Source organism: Lepisosteus platostomus, chromosome 10, assembly GCF_059453375.1.
Source record: "Lepisosteus platostomus isolate fLepPlt1 chromosome 10, fLepPlt1.hap1, whole genome shotgun sequence".
Taxonomy (NCBI): Eukaryota; Metazoa; Chordata; class Actinopteri; order Semionotiformes; family Lepisosteidae; genus Lepisosteus; species Lepisosteus platostomus.
The window spans coordinates 37,652,359-37,672,050 of NC_142620.1; positions in this window are offsets into that span (position 1 = coordinate 37,652,359).

Consider the following 19,692-nt stretch of genomic DNA (forward strand, 5'->3'; position numbering starts at 1 on the left):
TCTGCAAATCATGCAATGTTTTACCTATAGGAAGACATATCTTTTAGGAAACAACTCAAATATTTTGAATTGAAACAATTCAAAATCTACTCAAATATTTATAAAATATTTTATCAAGCACATCACAGTCATAGAGAATAACAACAGTCCAACAACAAAGAAAATGTGTTTATGAAAGTTTAATGAGAAGATAGGTATATAAAACGTTTAGGCTTAAGCTGCTTGTTATCCACCTGAGCATAGGATGACAAAGTTAGAACCCTTATGTACAGGGAGAAGTTAACCAATAGATACCTGCAAAGGGGGGAGATGAAATGAAGGGATGCAAAAAGACAACTGAGTGGGGTGTGTGTTGACAAAACCATCCTGTAGGAAACTGAAAAGTAGAATACTTATCACAGTAGGAGGCTTTTTCTTGTGAGGTGGGGGTGCAGAATAAATACACCGGAGGCAAAATAATGGTGCCAAGACACATTATGTTTCCTTTTTCCAGTAACATCAGCACAAGACACACATGGAATTCCTTCCTTTTATGAGGTTTCTCTGGCCCATTCCATGTTCTGCTTTTCTCAATAAATGAAACAGAGCAGGCAAGGATGCTAGAAATTGTAGCTACAGTATTTTATCTGTATTGACAATTACATCTCTGTTTAATTAGCACTAAGTAAAATGCAAAACTTTCTGTCTTCTCCTCCTGTAAAACAGCTGATCCCAGATGGCTACCTCTCAACTTAGAATCCTGAGATAACAGGCTCATTTTTTTAGTTTTATATGAGCCACAATATGCTCAGAGAAGGTGGCTCACAATAACTTCATTTTTAAAATTAACAGCATAATTCAAACAGCAATAGTAAAGCAGTGACATTTGTATTTAAGTATCAATATCAATAAATGATGTGACATTGTCCTTTCAGCTTCCCCTTTGGTTTAGCCAAAAGCAATAGGTGCCACCCCAATTCTATCACTTGGTCATTGGTACATGACCTAAAGAATATTTCTGACATCTTGTGTGTGGATATGAGGTGCTTTAGCCTAGTGGCAAGTACATGGTACTGTTTCCTCAGGCACCTCGATGTGTTGTAATTACTTTAATTGTCATGAAAGGACGTGAAAGTGTACATACATTTCAAGAAAAGAGTGCATTGTGTAGTCATGTGTCACTCGCTGTAGATAATAAAGCAGTGATTTGTGAAATAAAAAATAATAATAAATCTGCCAAGGGCAGGCAGATAACATCGGCAAGCAAGCCATCAGGCCAACAGCTGAGTGAGCACACACCAAGCTGCTTGCAGGCTAAATTGGTGAAGGAAAGCACAGGCAAGCATGGTCCAGGCACACACAGTCCAGAACTGAAACAGGGACAAGCAAAGTTCAAAACCAAGAGACACAATACAAAGCACCAGAGGAGAATCCAGAGAATGAAGTCAGGGCAAAGCAGGGGCCAGAATCCAGGGAGCAAACACAAAGAGAACTCAGGAACTTGGGGCGAAGCAAGAAGTGTAGCAAACTCTATGACAGAGTTCCCACGTATCTCCAGATCACTAATTGGCTACAGGAGGTAAAATCTAAAATTTTCTATTGAAAAACTACCAAAGTAAATATTAGCTCACCCCACTGCTCATCCACAGTGACAAGCATGACAGTATACCTTCCTTTAAGAGCAAACTCCCAGCACCACACAGAAAAACAGGGCCCCCAACAGACGTTGCACAGCAGAAGATGAGTATTGAGAGTATGGGCGATAATCGGATAAGGAGCTGGAGGACCGAAGACAAGAAAATCCCAACCCCGCTGTAACACTTCAATCCTAGCAATGGGAGGGAAAAGCAAGGTGACAGGCTAGGTGTCAGGGGAGACAGAATTGGAAATTACATCACAGCCTCCTCAACCACTAGGAGAGCAGCTCCAACAGCAAGGATGGGTGGAATGATGGGCTTGCAGAAATCAAAGCACAAGAATCTCCAGGACTCTGCTTATCTTGAGTGCTGTGATGCTACAAGTGGGCAGGCCCCAGAACCAGAGGGTGGAGAGGGACAGGTGGAGTCAGGACCACCACGGGAGTAGGAACAGTACCAGGTCTGCTTAGTGGGAGGTAGCCTGCTGTGTATAAGCCATAACATGGGACAAAGTTAAACCAATGCTAGACTGATTACATTTCAAAGCTGGGGCTTGGCATGGCAAGATTTCCAGCTGTATTATTCCAGCCCACTGGGTTCATGTTGAAATCTGTCATACTGCCATATGTCGCTGCTGTATATAATAATGTAGAGATGGGTTTTTGTGAAATAAACCAAAACACAGGCAGATAACATAGGCAATTGTACAGGCTTGTGCAAAGGAGATGAATACAGGCAAGCATGGTCAAGGCAAACAGTCCAGAGCCATATACAGGGACAAAGTTCAAAATCAAGAGACACAGTACATAACAGAAGAGATGAATCCAGATAAAGTTAAGGCGAAGTAGTGTCCAGAATCCAGGAAACAAACACACTAAATGCAAACCCATTACCTTTTAATCATTGGGAGGTGAAGTAACTCTCTGAAGAGAGGATTAGGGAATAAGAGGAGGACTGAGACACAGGGTAACATCATCATAAACAGTTGATGCTTTAGATGTTCTTGGAGGTGTCATTTTATTTCCATTTATCAGGTCATTTTGCGCAGGACCAGGCAAGGTGTTTATCAGTATATACTAGTTGGTCCCACCATTGGTGGGCTGGAAAAAAATCACCCATAATTAAATAGTTTGTAACTCAAAGACAGAAGGAAAAAGCACTGATAGGAAACAGTAAGGAAACACAGTGAACTTGCCTTTGGTTACAATAAAACACCACTTAGTAGTGAAACCTTTGCAGCAGAAGTTCTGGTGGTGGTTTAGCAGGTACTTTTAAACCTTTAAAGTGTACTGGCCCCGATACATCAAGCTGTCTCAGGACCGGAGTGGCATTGAGCCAGCAGAAAACAGATTGGACAGATGTGGTTGAATTTAATTCAATATTCACCTTTACTGCTCTCGAGAATTCAATTGTTATCATAACACATGGTGGTATTAATTTAATTCATTTAAGTAGAAGTATTTACTTGTAAGTACCAAAATGTTGATTATGTTAATGAGACTGATTAGTGAGTTAGTGTAGCCAATGTTATACTAGGTGTATTATCCTTGTTTTTATTAATCTCTTCTTTAAACCCACTATAGCTTGATTCTCATGTAACGAGCTGCTGTCTGTATCTAGGCAGAATTTCATGTATATACTTATTTTCTTTCATGTATACATTGTTTTATGTATAAATAAATATATTCTGTGTATTGTGAAACCTTGTAAAGACTTCCTTGTTGTTCCTTGATTGATTCCTAATAGCCAAGTTAAACTCACGCAATTTACTGTTACAACTAAAAAGTGTGCCAGTAAATTCACACAAACCCTGTACTTCACCTGGAGTGATTATTACCCAATAAACTACCTGCATACTTGAAAGTTTTACAAAAGAGGGGGGGTAAAGGAATGTGGCTCACATTTTGATAATCCTCTCTGTTTTAACTTCTGACCCTTTTCCAGTTAGTGTTTTATTGCCTAGAAATACATCTTCCTGCTACGTGTGTATCTTTCTCTGGTTTGTCATGTTTGTACTACATACTATAATTCAGTTTAACCCTTTATCTCCGGCACCACCTCCCTAATCTGTTTTAGTGGTATTTACCCAGTCTGTTGCAGGGTGTGCAGTGCAACAATTGTGTCATTAACCCTTAGGGGCAGGCAAGACTTGAAAGACAAATGTGCTGCTGGCTGTCATTACAGAATATATGTGAAGGAGAGTTACTTTCAACAAAATGGTCTTGTAACTCTCACACTACATCTGTTATCCAGTTATGGCAGGCTGGGATTATGGTTATGTCAGATATTATATCTTTTAAATATCTGATCAGTCTGGTGGTCATCTCCTGCAACCTTTCAGCTTGTATACTGGCTATTTTGTCCTCGTCCACCACAGTACAGTACTTTGAATGCCACTAGCTTTCTTGCTCTGTATCCCTTTCTGAAATGCATTAAACTGGTAAATATTGTAAGCATTCTCTGTAATCCCCCTTCCTGCATTCTTTGTAGTATATATTGTAACACAATTTGCCAAAAAATAGACACAGATGCAGCCACTCAGAATGCTTAAAATGCTCATGTTCTAAATATCAATTTCACAACCAGCACAATATTTTAAAAAATACAAAAGATTTTACGCTTTTGGAAACTAAAATAAACATTTTATATTTTATAGTCTCACCTGCTATTTCCATCCATAGCTCATTGAAACTTACATCCCGTTATTTTTTCTTTGTGGACAAATCTTGCTTACATACAATCCAATACCACATTGTACATAACTGGACTATTTTTACTCTTCAAAAACAAAATAAAATAACTATAATACTGCAGCTCTGCAAGCAACGTATATTTTTTAAAATCATGTAATGTCACATTAAAATGTGTAATAAAGTTAACCATCCTCCCCCCTGAAGAATGGTTTAACCCTGTGGGTTGAGGTGTTGCAATTCGTTGAATCATGAATTGCCTAATGGTAATATTGGGAAACTGACTTTGGGCGTGCTTTTGAGAAACTGATCTTTTAGATGGCGAAGTTTGCGCTTGTTTCGTGGGTTGAAAAGGGAGAAAAAGGGCTAATAAGCACAATAAAGACAAGCTGGATTTGTAACTTTGATGAGCCTGACAAGAAGATGTATTTTGTTGAGTGGCATGAACTGGGGAAAAAGAAACCAGAGGAAGGATGGCCCTTGTATAAAGCTACGATTCCGGAAGTGTCAGGTATGCAATGAGCAGTACTACAGTAATTATAATTTATATTTATAATTTATATGCTAAATAATTGTTAATTCTGGATTTACTTGTTTCAAGATAAAACTATGGCACTGAAAGCACCATGGAAAACTTGATAGTTTAACGCATATGGCCGACATTACAGGTTTTGTGAACCAGCTTGCCAGCATGGTGATGTCACTGCCCTTCCTTGTGAATAGTGAGCAGGGACCTCAGCCAGCGGGCAGAGGGGAGATCTCCCTTTATCTCAGCTGGCTGGTTCCCTGTTGAGTGACACCAGAGGCTTGGGTTTGAGTCCCAGCGGTGGGGGGCCTACCTGAGGCAGCAGCAGTGCATACCCACGTGAACCCGAGAGTGCCAAAATAGAATCTTGGAGCAGCAGTAGATTAGGTTTTGATTTACTGTTTTATACTTATAAATTTCAAGTTACAGGTGGATTACACTTTAATTTGTTCATTTGTTGTATTAAATCTGTTTTCCAGATTTAACTATAAGGAAAAATATATTTTGTCTGGTAATAAAGATGAGCAAGACGGAGCTGGAGCAAGGAGTCCTATGTGAGACCAAAAGGAAAATCAAGCGGTCAAAGTGGTTTGAGTCAAGTTTGGAAGACTAAAAATGAGCTCTCTTCCAGAGCTGAAAAAGTAAAATTATGTTTGGAAAAAAGCACTTAAGGTGGAGTGCATTTGCAATGATGTAACTGTTCTTTATTTAACTCATTTTGTTAACATATTTAATGTTATCACAGAAAACCAAAGAGAAACGTTTTGAAGATAAAAGAATGAAAGCACAGGAAATAGTTTCAATAAAAAGGTCCAAAACCAATCAGTGCACAGGTAAGGTCATTGTGAAAAAGAACAGTGGCAGTTTAGTTTCTGAAAAGGCAAACAATAGAACATTAATTACCCTTAAGCCTTTTATGTTATTGAAAGTGATAGTATGGAAGTACTCAGATTAGAATATAGAACTTTTTTAAGAAGACCAAGGACAGAAAACCAGTTTTTATTTACACAGGAATATACAATAGTGTATCTGTTGATATCAAAACGCCCCCTGTAAACGTGGCCACAAATCAGGTTTTAAGGTTTAAGGTAAAATGTAAATATTAAATATAAGTGGTTATAATATTTGCTTTACATGAAAAATATGTTTATTGACCAGAAACAACTGTGTTAGCAGGATCGACATGAAGTCTAGTTTTTCAGTTCCAATTCCTCTTTCTTCTTACTTTTATAAGGCGGTTAACCGTAATTGTAAGTGAAAACAGTTTTGGAAAAATGGGATTGACCCAAACACTATACCCAAACTATGGTCTACTGTTAGTCTTGTGATAGGATTAATGTTTTTTTTTTTCTTTTTATGGAGACAAGCAAAAAAGGATGAGAGAAAAGAGGCAGAAATTGAGTGCCATTGTTGGTAGGAAAATACTTTAAAATAATAGTTTTAATTCATATTATATAGTGCTTGTCATCCCTAAGGATTCCATAGCACTTCACAATTTGTGGAATGACTATCAGTTTACTCTAGTAATTCAGTGTACTCACCACTTTGAAAATCTATGAGCATTGTTACCATATGAAGAAAATGAAACAGGAAACCAAACCTGCTGCTGAAGTAAATGATGAAGGAAATGGTGCTGTAATTTTGCTTTGATTTTGCAATAGTTTTTAAATTTATTTTCCATTGGTGGTTTGTTATATGCAATATTCTTTCTGATTTCTTCAGAAAAAAAATGAGATTAGGCAAGGTAGGTGACTTTTTATTAAGGTTTAACCCATTGGTTTTTCTCATTTTTTCCATTTAAATTAATGGAAGTATGGATTCAATTCCATTCAATTCAATTCAACTTTATTGTCATTAACCTTACACAGGTGCATAGTATAATGAAAAGTGTTTCTCATTAGTCACTCAGGTGCAGTATATAAATAGGACAGAAGATAAGACTATAGACAGTAACACAATAGCAATTACAGTAACATGTAATAACATAACATAAATAACATTCCGCAAACAGAGGGAATATAACAGGACAAAAACAGTGCAAGGTAATTCTTGGAACAGTGCAAAAATAGTATGGTTAAAAATAGTATGGTTAATTAATAAATATTAAATATTATTACAACCGGTACAGTTTTACTGGGCTATCGAGGGGACAGGACAATTTCGGCTTACATGTGTGTGTAGTGGTGTAGGAGTACAGTCATTGTGGGTACAGGAAGACATTAGGAGAGATCATAATATGGTGGGAGGGAGTGGGGGCGTCACCAACTTGACAGCTCTGGGGAAGAAGCTATTTTGGAGTCTAGTTGTGTGCGACTGGAGTGACTGGAACCTTCTGCCAGATGGTAGGGGAACAAACAAGTTTTGACTGGGGTTAGACATAATTTTGGTGGCTTTTTTCAGACTCCTGGTGTTGTATATTTCCTGGATGGATGGTAAGGCACTGCCGATGATGTGTTGGCCAGTTTTGACCACCCGCTGTAGTGCCTTACAGTCGGATGCGGTGCAGTTGCCGTACCAGACTGTGATGCAGCTGGTCAGTATGCTCTCCACCGTACATCTGTAGAAGTTGGTGAGGATCTGTGGATGTAGGTGTATTTTCTTCAGCCTTCTCAGGAAGTACAGCCTCTGTTGTGCCTTCTTGATAAGACTGGAGGTGTTCAGTGTCCATGTAAGGTCCTTAGAGATGTGAACACCTAGGAATTTGAAGTTATTCACCATCTCCACTGCAGACCCTTTTTATGTAGATGGGGGAGTGAACTTTTCCTTGTCTTCTGAAGTCAACAATCAGCTCTTTGGTTTTGCTGATGTTGAGACATAGGTTGTTGGTTCGGCACTAGTCTGCAAGTTGTTTTATCTCCTCCCTGTAGGCAGTCTCATCATTGTCAGTGATCAGGCCCACGACTGTGGTATCGTCAGCATACTTGATGATGGTGTTTGTGCTGAACTTGGCAGTACAGTCGTGGGTGAACAGGGAGTAAAGCAGTGGGCTGAGCACACAGCCTTGAGGGGCACCGGTGTTAAGGGTGAGTGTGTTGGAGGTGAGGTTGCCAATCCTGACAGTCTGGGGTCTGCTGGTGAGGAAGTCTAGGATTCAGCTGCAGAGGGTTGTATCTAAATCTAGATCCCTGAGTTTGGTGGGTTTTATAGGTATGATGGTGTTAAATGCTGAGCTAAAGTCAATGAACAGCATTCTTGTAAAGGTGTTCCTTTTATCCAGGTGGGTTAGTGTGGTGTGTGAAGCTATAGAGATTGCATCCTCTTTGGAGCGGTTTGTGCGATAGGCAAACTGGAGAGGATCAAGTGTTTTTGGAATGCTGGCTTTAATGTGTAGAATAAGTAGTTTTTCAAAGCACTTCATTATGATAGGGCGGTAGTCGTTCAGGCATGTGGGGGCTGATTTTTTCGGTACTGGCACGATGGTGGTCGTCTTGAAGCAGCTAGGTACAGTGGCCTGGGCCAAGGACATGTTGAAGATGTGGGTACAGAAATCAGCTATCTGCCAGGCACATGTTCTGAGTACCAGGCCAGGGATACCATCAGGTCCAGCAGCTTTATGTGTGTTCACTCTACTTAGTGATTTCCACACATCTAGCTTGGATAGTGTGGGGGGTGGGGTGGCAGGGGTCAGTGGTCCAGGTGGTTGGTTCAGGGTTTTGAGCTTCGAAGCGTGCGTAGAAGGTGTTAAGCTTGTTTGGAAGAGAGGGGTCAGTAGCGCTTACAGGGCTTGTTTTGCTCTTGTAGCTTGTGATTGTATTTATGTCTTGCCACATGCATCGTGGGTTAGTGTTGGTGTTGTAGTGGTGTTCTATCTGGGATTTGTACTGTTTCTTGGCAGATTTTATGCCAGCTCTTAATTTTTTCCTAGCCCCTCTCAGTTCTACCTCATTACTAGATTTGAAGGCTGCATCACAGGCTTTGAACAGGGAACGGAACTCAGTGTGGATCCAAGGTTGTTGATTCGGGAGTTTGCGTATCTTTTTAACGCTCACCACATCATCAGCACATTTGCTGATGTATCTGCTGACTGATGATGTATACATGTTGATATCAGTGTGGAATCCGTGGGAGGCTGCATCCTTGAACACACTCCAGTCTGTACACTCAAAACAGTCCTGAAGCATTGATTCTGCCTCTTTGGTCCATGTTTTTACAGTTATAACTGGAGCCTTGGTGCGTTTGAGAAGTCGTCTGTAGGCTGGGAGTAGGAACAGGGAGATGTGGTCAGATTGTCCAAGAGGGGGGTGAGGTACTGCTTTGTAAGCACCGAGTACATTAGTATAAACAAGGTCAAGTGTGTTGTTTCCCCTGGTGGGGCAGTCAACGTGTTGGTTGTAGCTAGGCAGGACTGATTTCAGATTTCCCTGATTAAAATCGCCTGCAATAATAAAAACACCATCAGGGTGTGCTGATTCTTGGTTACTAATAGCTTTGGATAGCGTTTTGACTGCTTCCTTAGCATTAGCGTTAGGAGGTATGTATACAGTGGTATTAATGACCGACGTGAATTCCCTAGGTAGGTAGAAGGGTCGGCATTTTGCCATTAAATATTCTAAGTCAGGTGAGCAGTGGATCGCGATTTCTGTAGTATCTCTGCACCATGCTTGGTTGACATAAATACACAGACCTCCTCCTTTATTTTTACCAGAGGCAGCTGTTCTGTCTGATTGGAGAGTTAAAAAATCATCCAGCTGAATGGCAGAGTCCAGTATGTTGTTGTGAAGCCACGTTTCCTTAAACATAAGATTGCAGCATTCTTTTATTTCCTGGCGAGTAGTGAGCCTGAGTTTTATTTCATCCAGTTTGTTGTCTAGGGACCGTACGTTAGCGAGGAACAGGCTGGGTATAGGTGGTCTGTTCCGCTGTTCTTTTAGTCTTATTTGCAGCCCAGCTCTCTTACCGCGTTTCTGCTTGCGCCGTCTCCTCTCCCGGCGGTCACGGTCAGGTGGCTCTGCGGCTTCCGGGTCTGCGGTGTAGAGGATAGACGAGCCGATGTAATCCAGGTCGAGCGAACTAAAGGAGAAATCCGTGCAGTTGTTTCTGATGTCCAGTAATGTTTTCCGGTCGTAGGCTAAGTAAGCTTCAGTGTTTTGAGTAAATAACGTGACAAAAAACATAAGAATAACTAACAAAAAGCACCATTGTTTGAGAGCTAATGAAGCTGCTGCGTCCATGCGCGCTGCCATTTTGAATCCAACCAATTCAAGATGGCGGCGCGCATGGACGCAGCTATTTAAAATGAGCGGGGTATACTGCGGAACAACGCGGTGGGCGTGTCGCAATGAACGTCATTAGGCGTCATACCGCGCTGTAACGTATGTAAATTAGATCATGTTAATAGTATCCGGAATCACCTTGTAAAACCACCAGGTGGAGCTAATAAAGTTTAACCTCTCATGTACAGCTTTTGAGCTGTCACCAGAAAACAACCGGTTTCGAATCCCGATCACTGCTGAGGGACAATCTTTATTCAATTAAGAATTTAAGTTGTATACTATTTAGACTTTTAAATTTAAACTGTGTAATACAGCATGTTAATCATTATACATTAAAACGTTGGTATATTTTATGAAAGCAAGATTGCTCGGTTGGACAAAAGTACACAACTTTCCACCTTAATCATAAATATTTTAATTATGCAGAAATATTTTATGCATCAAAGTCTTTTCCGAAGATAATACTAATAGTATTAATAATGAATGACCTTGGACAAGCTGTAAAATCAAAGTATTACCCTGTTTCACATTCTTTGTAACCGTCTTTGTAATCTAAAAGACTATTTTTTCATTGACAAAAAGTAACACCACAGCATTTCGTTGATCCAATCATGCATTCGTTTCCAATCATACAAAGTAAGTCTTGAGAATCTCCGATTTACCATGCCTTTCACATGCTCAGAAAAGAGAATATAGTCCCTTGTTGCTATGCAACGCGGAAACATAGCCACAAGTACAGAAGCAGCCATTCAAAATGCACAGTACAAACCCATACCGCTGGCAACTACGTGTGAGCCACCACGCCGTACCGTGGTATGTGATTGGCTGGCCAAAATGACCGACAGGGGCACTCGTGGTGCATTGGTCGGTAGTGAAAAGATTTAATCATTTAATCTCTTTACTGTGCACATTTTAATCTGCTTAGTATTGAATATTTATATGAACTTCTACCACTAAAGGGAATTTTTAGTAGGTGAGCATAAAAAGAAAAGGAGCATAACGCATCTGAAGGTCATAAACGATATCAATTTAGGAACATAAACATATTATGTAAACTGTATATTGCTGGTATTGGTATTTTAAAGAAAAAATACACACTAGTATTCCATTTCTCCCTAAACATTTTAAGCATCAAAGTCTTACATGTGGTTATTTCGGAAGCGTTTTTACGTGCTCCTTCTGACCATATTACTGTATGTTTATACACTTTGTGAAAAGTGATCATTTTAACCTTTTCTGCGGATACGCTCATTATCGGAATAAACTAAGCATACTTTTAGAATTTGATTAATAGGGAATATAATATGGAATTGTGTATCTAAAGAAATTAATAACGATATAATTATATTCATGTACTGTTGCACAAACAGTAGTATAAGACTTTCCATTGATATGTGTATGGCTGTTTCAGTGGTTGTCACATGACTGGGTCAGTGGCGTGATGGTTGAAGTGACTGACTTATAGGCGAAAGGTGGTCGGGTGTTCAAATCCAACTATCGCCACAAGTTTTCTTTTAAAAAACATTTCTTTGAAAACTATAATAGCAATAGCAAAATAGCAATATTATGGACACTCTATTGACTTTTTTATATTTCTAAATATCACAACATGTTCAAATCTAAGGCATTTATTAATAACAATGAATAGTTTCAAACTGCTACTGATATCATTATCATCAATATGTGAAAAAAGTGAATCCTGTTTTTTTTATGGTCTGTAGCTCAAATCCTGCTTAACTAAAAATTAGACACAAGAAGAGTATTATTGGACAATGTTGTGAGGCTAAAGAAATCAATTACAATATTAATTCAAAGATCTAAATATATTTAACGCATATGTGTCTGCTCGCCTGCACGGTGATGTCACTGTCTTTCCCTCTGAATAGCTACAGTAGCAGGAACCTGTGCCATGTGGATCTCTTTAGATCTCCCTTCAGATTTAAAAGGTTATTAATAATATCTTCAGTGTCGCATTAACATTGGAATGTTCTTCCAAGTTTAAAGAGGCAATACGCAACTTGTCTCCTTCATACATTTTCAGTTTACAGACCGTACAAGATCATTTTTTTATTAATAATGTCTTCTGTATCGCTTAGCTAATGCAGCATACTATGTAATGCAGCATAGTATGTAAGTAATCTCTCTGTTCCAATACCAGCCTCCCCGCTGATTGGTCTCAACTCTTATACCCTAGCAGGCAATGTGAAGTAGTAGTAAATAATTACAGCTATACAGAGGCAGTCTGCAAGAATGGCTGTAATTGTCGATGTATGGATATCTGTCAATATTATTCCATGTAATTTAAATAATGAATTTACTACCATATTCATGTTTAAGAACGTGGTCAGGTGAAGTATACTTTATTTTGTTGCAGCTGTCCTCTAATTATTTTATAAAATATATGTTTATAATTATAAAATTGTATTATACATGGTTGGTTTAATGATTAGTATTTTAAAAATATACACAATTACAAACCTCAATTGCGATTTCGTTTTAAGGGTTGTTGTAGACTGGTACAACTAATTTTTACTCCTGCTATATGCAGTATTCACAGTATTTCCACCCCCTCTGACAGCAGGAACTCCTATTCTCAGCTCAGCAGCTCATTACAATATAGGGTGTTCAAACCGTTTTTTTTTTTACACAGTGACACAGTTTCGCGTTGTGAATCTGTTTTTCCGTGTTTACAAAGAAAGTGGTATACAGTGATACTACCTGCTACATATAGATACATATGTTTAGATATTTAGACCCGGCGCGGCACCGAGAGAGGGAGAAGGCGTAGAGGTCAGCAGTACAGAACGAACGTTCTGCTGCCTGGAGCGCTTAATGGCACCGATCGCGTCTGCATTTATAACTTAGTTTTTAAAATTAATCAAGCAATATTAAGCATCTCTTTTTACTTTTAAGTCCCCTAATTATCATTAAGCACAGCTTTCTCACCACTTAGACTACTTTTTGATACCATCCTTAGACAAAGCAGAAACTTGTTGGACTTTCTAATGACATACAAGTGGAAAGATTACAGATTTTAACCATCGTGTTTGCGTTTGTTTGGGTGCTGACAAAGTAAAAAACAATTACTTTTTGACATTGAAAAACTGTGTGTGTATTTCTCTCTCTCCGCTGGCCTTTTTATTTTTAAATACATTTTAGCAAAGTCATGTACCATAAAAGTATGGTAATTAAAAACCATTAATACTTTCGCTGGAGTTTAAATAAAGTCGATGTTTTCTCTCTTTGGCTAGACTTGACTATTTAGCCATGAGATAGTTTGTCATTAAACAACCTTATGTTTATTAATCTTCCTTGTTATGCACAGTGAGAATGATAATGTAATGAGAATAAATTTAATCACAGAGTGCTCATAAATTGTGCTAGGAAGAAAACAGATAGGTGTTCTGAAAGGTCACATATAAACAGGTTTTCGATGGACAGAATGATAGTGTAACAATGACGGACACAAAAACTCAGACTTGCGGAGTTAAAAGCTGCCTTTATTTTCTTCTCCGTCACCACCTGCCAGCCGGCTCTCCCACGCCCCGACCATACAGAGACACATGACCAGCCCCCAGAGAGAGAGAGAGGGGGCGAGAGTGTATCTTCTTTTTAGTTTTGTAGCCAAAGAGCCTTGCAGATCAGATCAGATTCCCTTCCCCCCACGGAAAGACAGACACATGTTTTCACAGCTTAGTAGTCGCTATTCAGACGCAGGCGAGCAGCTCCTAGAGAAAACATCAACTGTATTTAAACTCCAACGAAAGTATTTATGGTTTTTAATTACCGTACTCTTGTGGAACATGCCACCAGCCATCTGCATAGAACGATTAAAAATAAAAACGATTAGGATTGGCAAGCCTGTAGCTTTTTCACGAAACCTCCTAGAAAGAAACCTCCTTTTTCATGAAACCTCCAACAGCTGATCAATCGGTTTTTATCGGGCACCTCTTATGTCAGGCGTAAGTGATAAATATACAGTATTTAGCTGAAAAGCTGTACAACGCAAGACATTTCGTTACTCTAGGAGGTTTCATGAAAAAGCACATTGTGCTGCTGTAATACAGTTTAAAATAATTAAAAGTCTAAACAGTATCAGCTTATTTATGGGTTGTAATTTAAAAAAAGTCAGAACTGCACTCAAAATGCAATTTAGAGCTTTCTGGCAAGAGGAGACACCCAAATTAATAATGTAACATGCTACTGTTTGTGCATGAACATAGTTATACTGCTATTTCCTTAGATACACGATTCCATGTTTTTTTTTTAATTCCTGGTGGGACCGGGCGTCCATAAGAATCAAGTAATAGGTTTCATTGCGCTTTGACAGATCGTCTTTAAATCAATTGTTGATTTAAAGTTTGACAGTAAATGTTTATATTGTAATGCATACTGCATAGCCTCTATTTATCTATAAAAGTTTTCTCTATAAAAAAGTTTGCGCAGCCTAAGAGGGGGGCGAATGCACTACAATAGATTAGCATACTGTAGAGGAAAACAGTATAGGCATCGTTGATAGGAGGACTTTTGAAACCCAATTTCCCAATTGTAATATGTGCTTTTCTATATTTATTTTCAATTAATTGTCCATAATATTACTATTCTATTTTTTCAAAGAAATGTTTGTTAAAAGAAAAGTCATGGCACTGGCTGAATTTGAACAGCCAACCTGGGGGGTTACTAATCCAGCACCTAGACTACCAGGTTACCGGCACAGTCACATGAGGAGTGGTGAAACAGCATATACTATTCTTGTGTTGTAGTACATGAATATAATAATATCGTTATTAATTTCTTTAGATACGCGATTCCACATTATATTCCCTATTAATCAAATTCTAAAAGTATGCTTGTTGACTCCGGTATTGAGCGTATTCCCAGAAAAGCTTAAAACTACCACTTTTTATACACATGTTATTTCACGTTAGTTAAAGACTTTGATGCTTAAAATGTTTAGGGAGAAATAGAATACTGGTGTGTATTTTTTCTTTAAAGTACCGAGACCAGCCATATACAGTTTACATACTGTAATACTGTATGTTTATGTTCCAAAATTAATATCGTTTATGGCCTTCACACGTGTTATGCTCTTATACTTTTTATGCTCAGCTACTAAGATTTACATACAGTAATATGTTTATGTTCATAAATCAATATCTTTTATGAGCATGTGAAAGGCATGGTGAATCAGAGATTCTCAAAAATTACTGTACTGTACATGATTAGAAACAAATGCGTGATTGGATCAATGAAATGCTTTGGTTTGTCTTTTATAAAGATGGTCAATGAAAAAAAGAATGTGGACCAGGGCAATACTTTGAGTTTACAGCTTGTCCAAGGTCATTCATTATAAATACCATTAGTAATATCTTCGGTAAAGACTTTGATGACGACAGCTCAAACATGAGAGGTTGAGCTTTATTAGCTCCACCTTGTAGAAATTCCGGATTCTATTATTTTACTTGCGGTACCACGTGGTATCATGAGGCACTATGCGAGAATTTACGGTATTAACACAGTAACTTGCGGTACACTGTGTCAAGCGCACCGCAAAATAATGCGGTATCGCCTGCTTGTTTTGAATGGCTGCAACTGTATGTTTCACTGAAGGATGGTGCCTTTTTACAGTATAGTGTCCCCATCATTATACTGGGGCATTAGGACCCACACCAACTGCAGGGTGAGCACTCCCTGCTGGCCCAACTAACACCTCTATGTGCGGCAACTTAATTTTTCTCCAGGAGGCCTCCCATCCAGTAACTGACCGGGCTCATACCTACTTAGCTTCAGTGGTTTGCCAGATGTGAGCTGCAAGGTGATATGGCTGTTATTTAGCACATTTTTAGAATTTGCTTAATAGGGAAAATAAATTTGAGTTGTGTAACTAAAGAAATCAGTAACAATATTAATTAAAGGATCTAAATATAAAATATTTATATAGCTTGTAGCTGATAGCTGGTGATATACCAAAAATTTATTGATATTGACGTTAAGAATCTCTCACCGACCTCATTTCAGTATGTCGGTAAAAGCTTTCCCCACTGTGTGCTTTCATGAGCGGTCCATTTAAAAAACATGAGCGCTTATGCTGAACCCCAGTCAGGCAGAAGTACTGTACAACTGAAGATGGAGCTGGTATCTCAAAAAGATGCAGTGTCGATCATTTGGTCATATTTTGGCTCCAGGATACTGAGCAAATAGAAGTCAGATGCACCCAAATGTAACACAAGCAACTTGTTTAATCAAAACAATGAGTAAAAGTCATACAAGTGCTGCATGAGTAAGAGTAACAAAAGGGTTTATTTTATTTATTTACATTATTCATTTTGAAAGTTCGCAATGGTTGTGAAACATAATTGTCTATTTTTGTTAGTAATTCAGGCAACTTGCCTTTAACTGTAAACAATTTACAAAACTGTGATCTTTTTTCGTAAGATGTATATTTTGATTTGTAGAATATTTTTTATTAAAAATTTATAAAATGTGAGACATTTAGATTTAGTTTGCATTTGATAATTATCCAAAGTTCTATATTTTTCATAAATGTTCATTGTGCAAAATGTTAAAATGTTCAGTAAATGTTCATTAAAAATTAGTCTGTGTTTCCATGAATTATGTCCTTAAATTATCTGTAGGACATTGAGATATGATGAGGTGTGTGCAGCTTTAATAGTTTCGCATATTTAAAACATGATCTTTCTGCATATCATGTAATCATATTTTTTCAAGGGTTTCAAAAATAATTATTGTTAATTTATCGTTATTGAGGTAAATGTGTGAAATTATCGTGATATTGATTTGAGGTCATATCGCCCAGCCCCAGCTTGTAGTATTACTGTATTCCACCCTCTTTGTAAATGCCTGCATCAATCTCTTTGACTCCTTCACTTGTGATTACTTTGGAAACATTTTGACCCATCTGTTTCAGCTCTGTTGGTGGGTGGAGTGTCGGTACAGTGGATTTGGCATGCAACTATTACCCTGAATGCCCATGTTCAATTATGTACATTATATTGATATTATGTATAATTATACATATAAATGTGTTCAATGTTAAATGATATTAATACATTAAAAATATTAATGAGCGAATGTGAATACTGTCAGTAGTGGGAGTAAAAACTGGTTTAATTCTATTCAAAATACTTTATTCATCCCAGTGGGGCAATTTAATACAAGCCTTTACAACAAGCCTTAAAACGAAATTGTACATATTATAATTATAATCTAGAATAACAAGTGTTATTAAAAAGACCACTGAAACTAAATTATAATAATGCATTTGATCATTATTAACAATATTAATTTATAATAATAAATCATAATTTCAAATTTCATAATTTTGTCTGCTGTCTTCATGTCTGCCTGCTGCTTCCTATTAGAGCATCTCTTACAGGTGTAGAATATGGACTTGCTGCCAGACTATGATCCTTTTCATAGTCATCATTTCAGATTCTCTAGTCAGAGCTTGGGCAGCCAAAAGAGTCTGAAGGCAGAACTGGTGAAAGGTCAGATAATTTCTTCAACTGTCGCTCCTCGCTTTTTGTGCTTGTCCTTTTTTCCCACCCATTTTCCTTTTCCTCAGCCCTGATCATCCATGAACTCTAATAATTCAGATATCTACTATATTTCAGGTGTTTTTCTGATTTTCAGTCAATGATTGGTAATGGACAAGAAATTCAAAAACATCATATTGACAATGAGAGAAAAAAAAAACAAAGAAACTTGTCTTAAAATCATTTATTTAACTAATGTCCCTTCTTTCAAAGTAAAGTGAACACTTCAAATTATATCTGACAGAGAAAGGTAATTTATGGCTTGTCTATTTCTAAATCCCATTTTAAAATGCCTTTTGTCTTACCATGTGCTACTTGCTATCAGACATGTCTGAAAAGAGACTTACTGCATTACAGAAGACATTTGGATGATAGAAGAAAAGACATATTTACTGTACGGAAGTGGTCAGATTCATGTAATGTTCATGTAACATTAGAAGAAAAATAAGCATATGTTTACAATGCTTGTGATACAGAGCTTTTTAATTAAGGCCAATTACCTTAAATTAAAAATGAACTAATTATGTTGGCTACCACATAAACATCTTGGATTCCTAAGCCTTTGGTTTAACAAACAGCTGTTCCACTTCACTTTTCTTAGCACTGTGGGTTTTGCTTTTTTTGTGTTTCCTATTTATTTTGCTTTTACCTGATTTATAGTTTTCACAAGACAAAACTTTATAAACAAGTGCACTTCATTCAGTTTTCTCTGCAATGAGGAGAATTAATCTATCCATCCATTTTCTATCTGCATTATCTATACAGGGTCACTTTGGAACTGGAGTCCATCCATGCAAGCAACAATGCTAATCACTGCAGTTCCATGCAGTCTGGGGGGTGTTAAAAGGGTGAATAAAAATACCTGCAAAATGATCTAAATTCTTTAATGTATTACACTTAAGTGTCATCTGCAATATGCTTTTGAAAAATCATTGAAAGTCATCCAATGACACTAAGGATATTCATTTATTTTGTTATAAAATAGATGTTATCTGTGCACATCTGTCTTTCCTTTGATTTCCTATTGCAATAAAATTCATCATTGCACTCTGCACTATATTGCATACTGCTGGTGAATCCAATGTTATTGACCTTAAAAGGTAACAGTCTGATGATTCAAACTTTGTTTCAAATGAAAAATAAGCAAGATACACTGTGAAGGGGTCAGCATACAAGATTTATTATTTAAAGTGAAGGAAATAAGGGATGACAGTCCTGTAAGTGCAACAAAATGCAAGTAATCCACAGACAGGAAAATCAAGAATTGTATTATTGAGGTAAAACAGGCCTCTTCAATAGTTCAATAAGTGAATGCTAGCCCTGCTGAGCTATTTAAACTGCAATATATACCTAAGATTCTTTTAATTGATTGAAATGGGAGGCCTCTTTGACTTCAAGGGGCTTTCCCCCCTATATTCTCATGCTTTCGTATTCCAGATTATACAGAATATCCAAATATTAATAACTGTGATAAACAATCATTTTATCATGACATTGTGTATTAAAAATAATAATTTATAAATGTTGCAATGCTCTATACGCAAAACAGTAGCTTATATGGTCTCTATGCCATAAATAATGAAAGCCACAAAATGGATGGCAACAGAAAATGCTAGAAAATGCTATCAAGAAAATGATAAGAAGCAGTGTTCTGGTATACACACAATTTTCTTTTATTTTTTAAGACTTTGCAGCTCATGAACTCACATGTACCACAAAGCTTTTTGTACCATTTTTCCTTGAAGAACGTTTCAACCATTTTGACCACCCTTCACAAATTATGATGAAAGAAATATGAGACAAACTGACAATCCTTTTTCTATGCATCAAAACATCTTAAATTAAAATCCAAATCAAATAGCTAAAACTCTGAAATAATCCTAAAGGCATAGCCTTCTCTGTTGATCATGCATGACTAAGGGGTCAATGGTATAGAGATGGGATGAATGATGAAGCCTATTTTGGTATTTATCATTGGCTGAATGATTATTGTAACCTAACATTATTAGTTGCTGAATGCACTTTGTGCTGAATGCCACTAGAAAAGTATTCACTGTTCTATTCTGAGCTGGTATAGTTTGTGTCTAATTG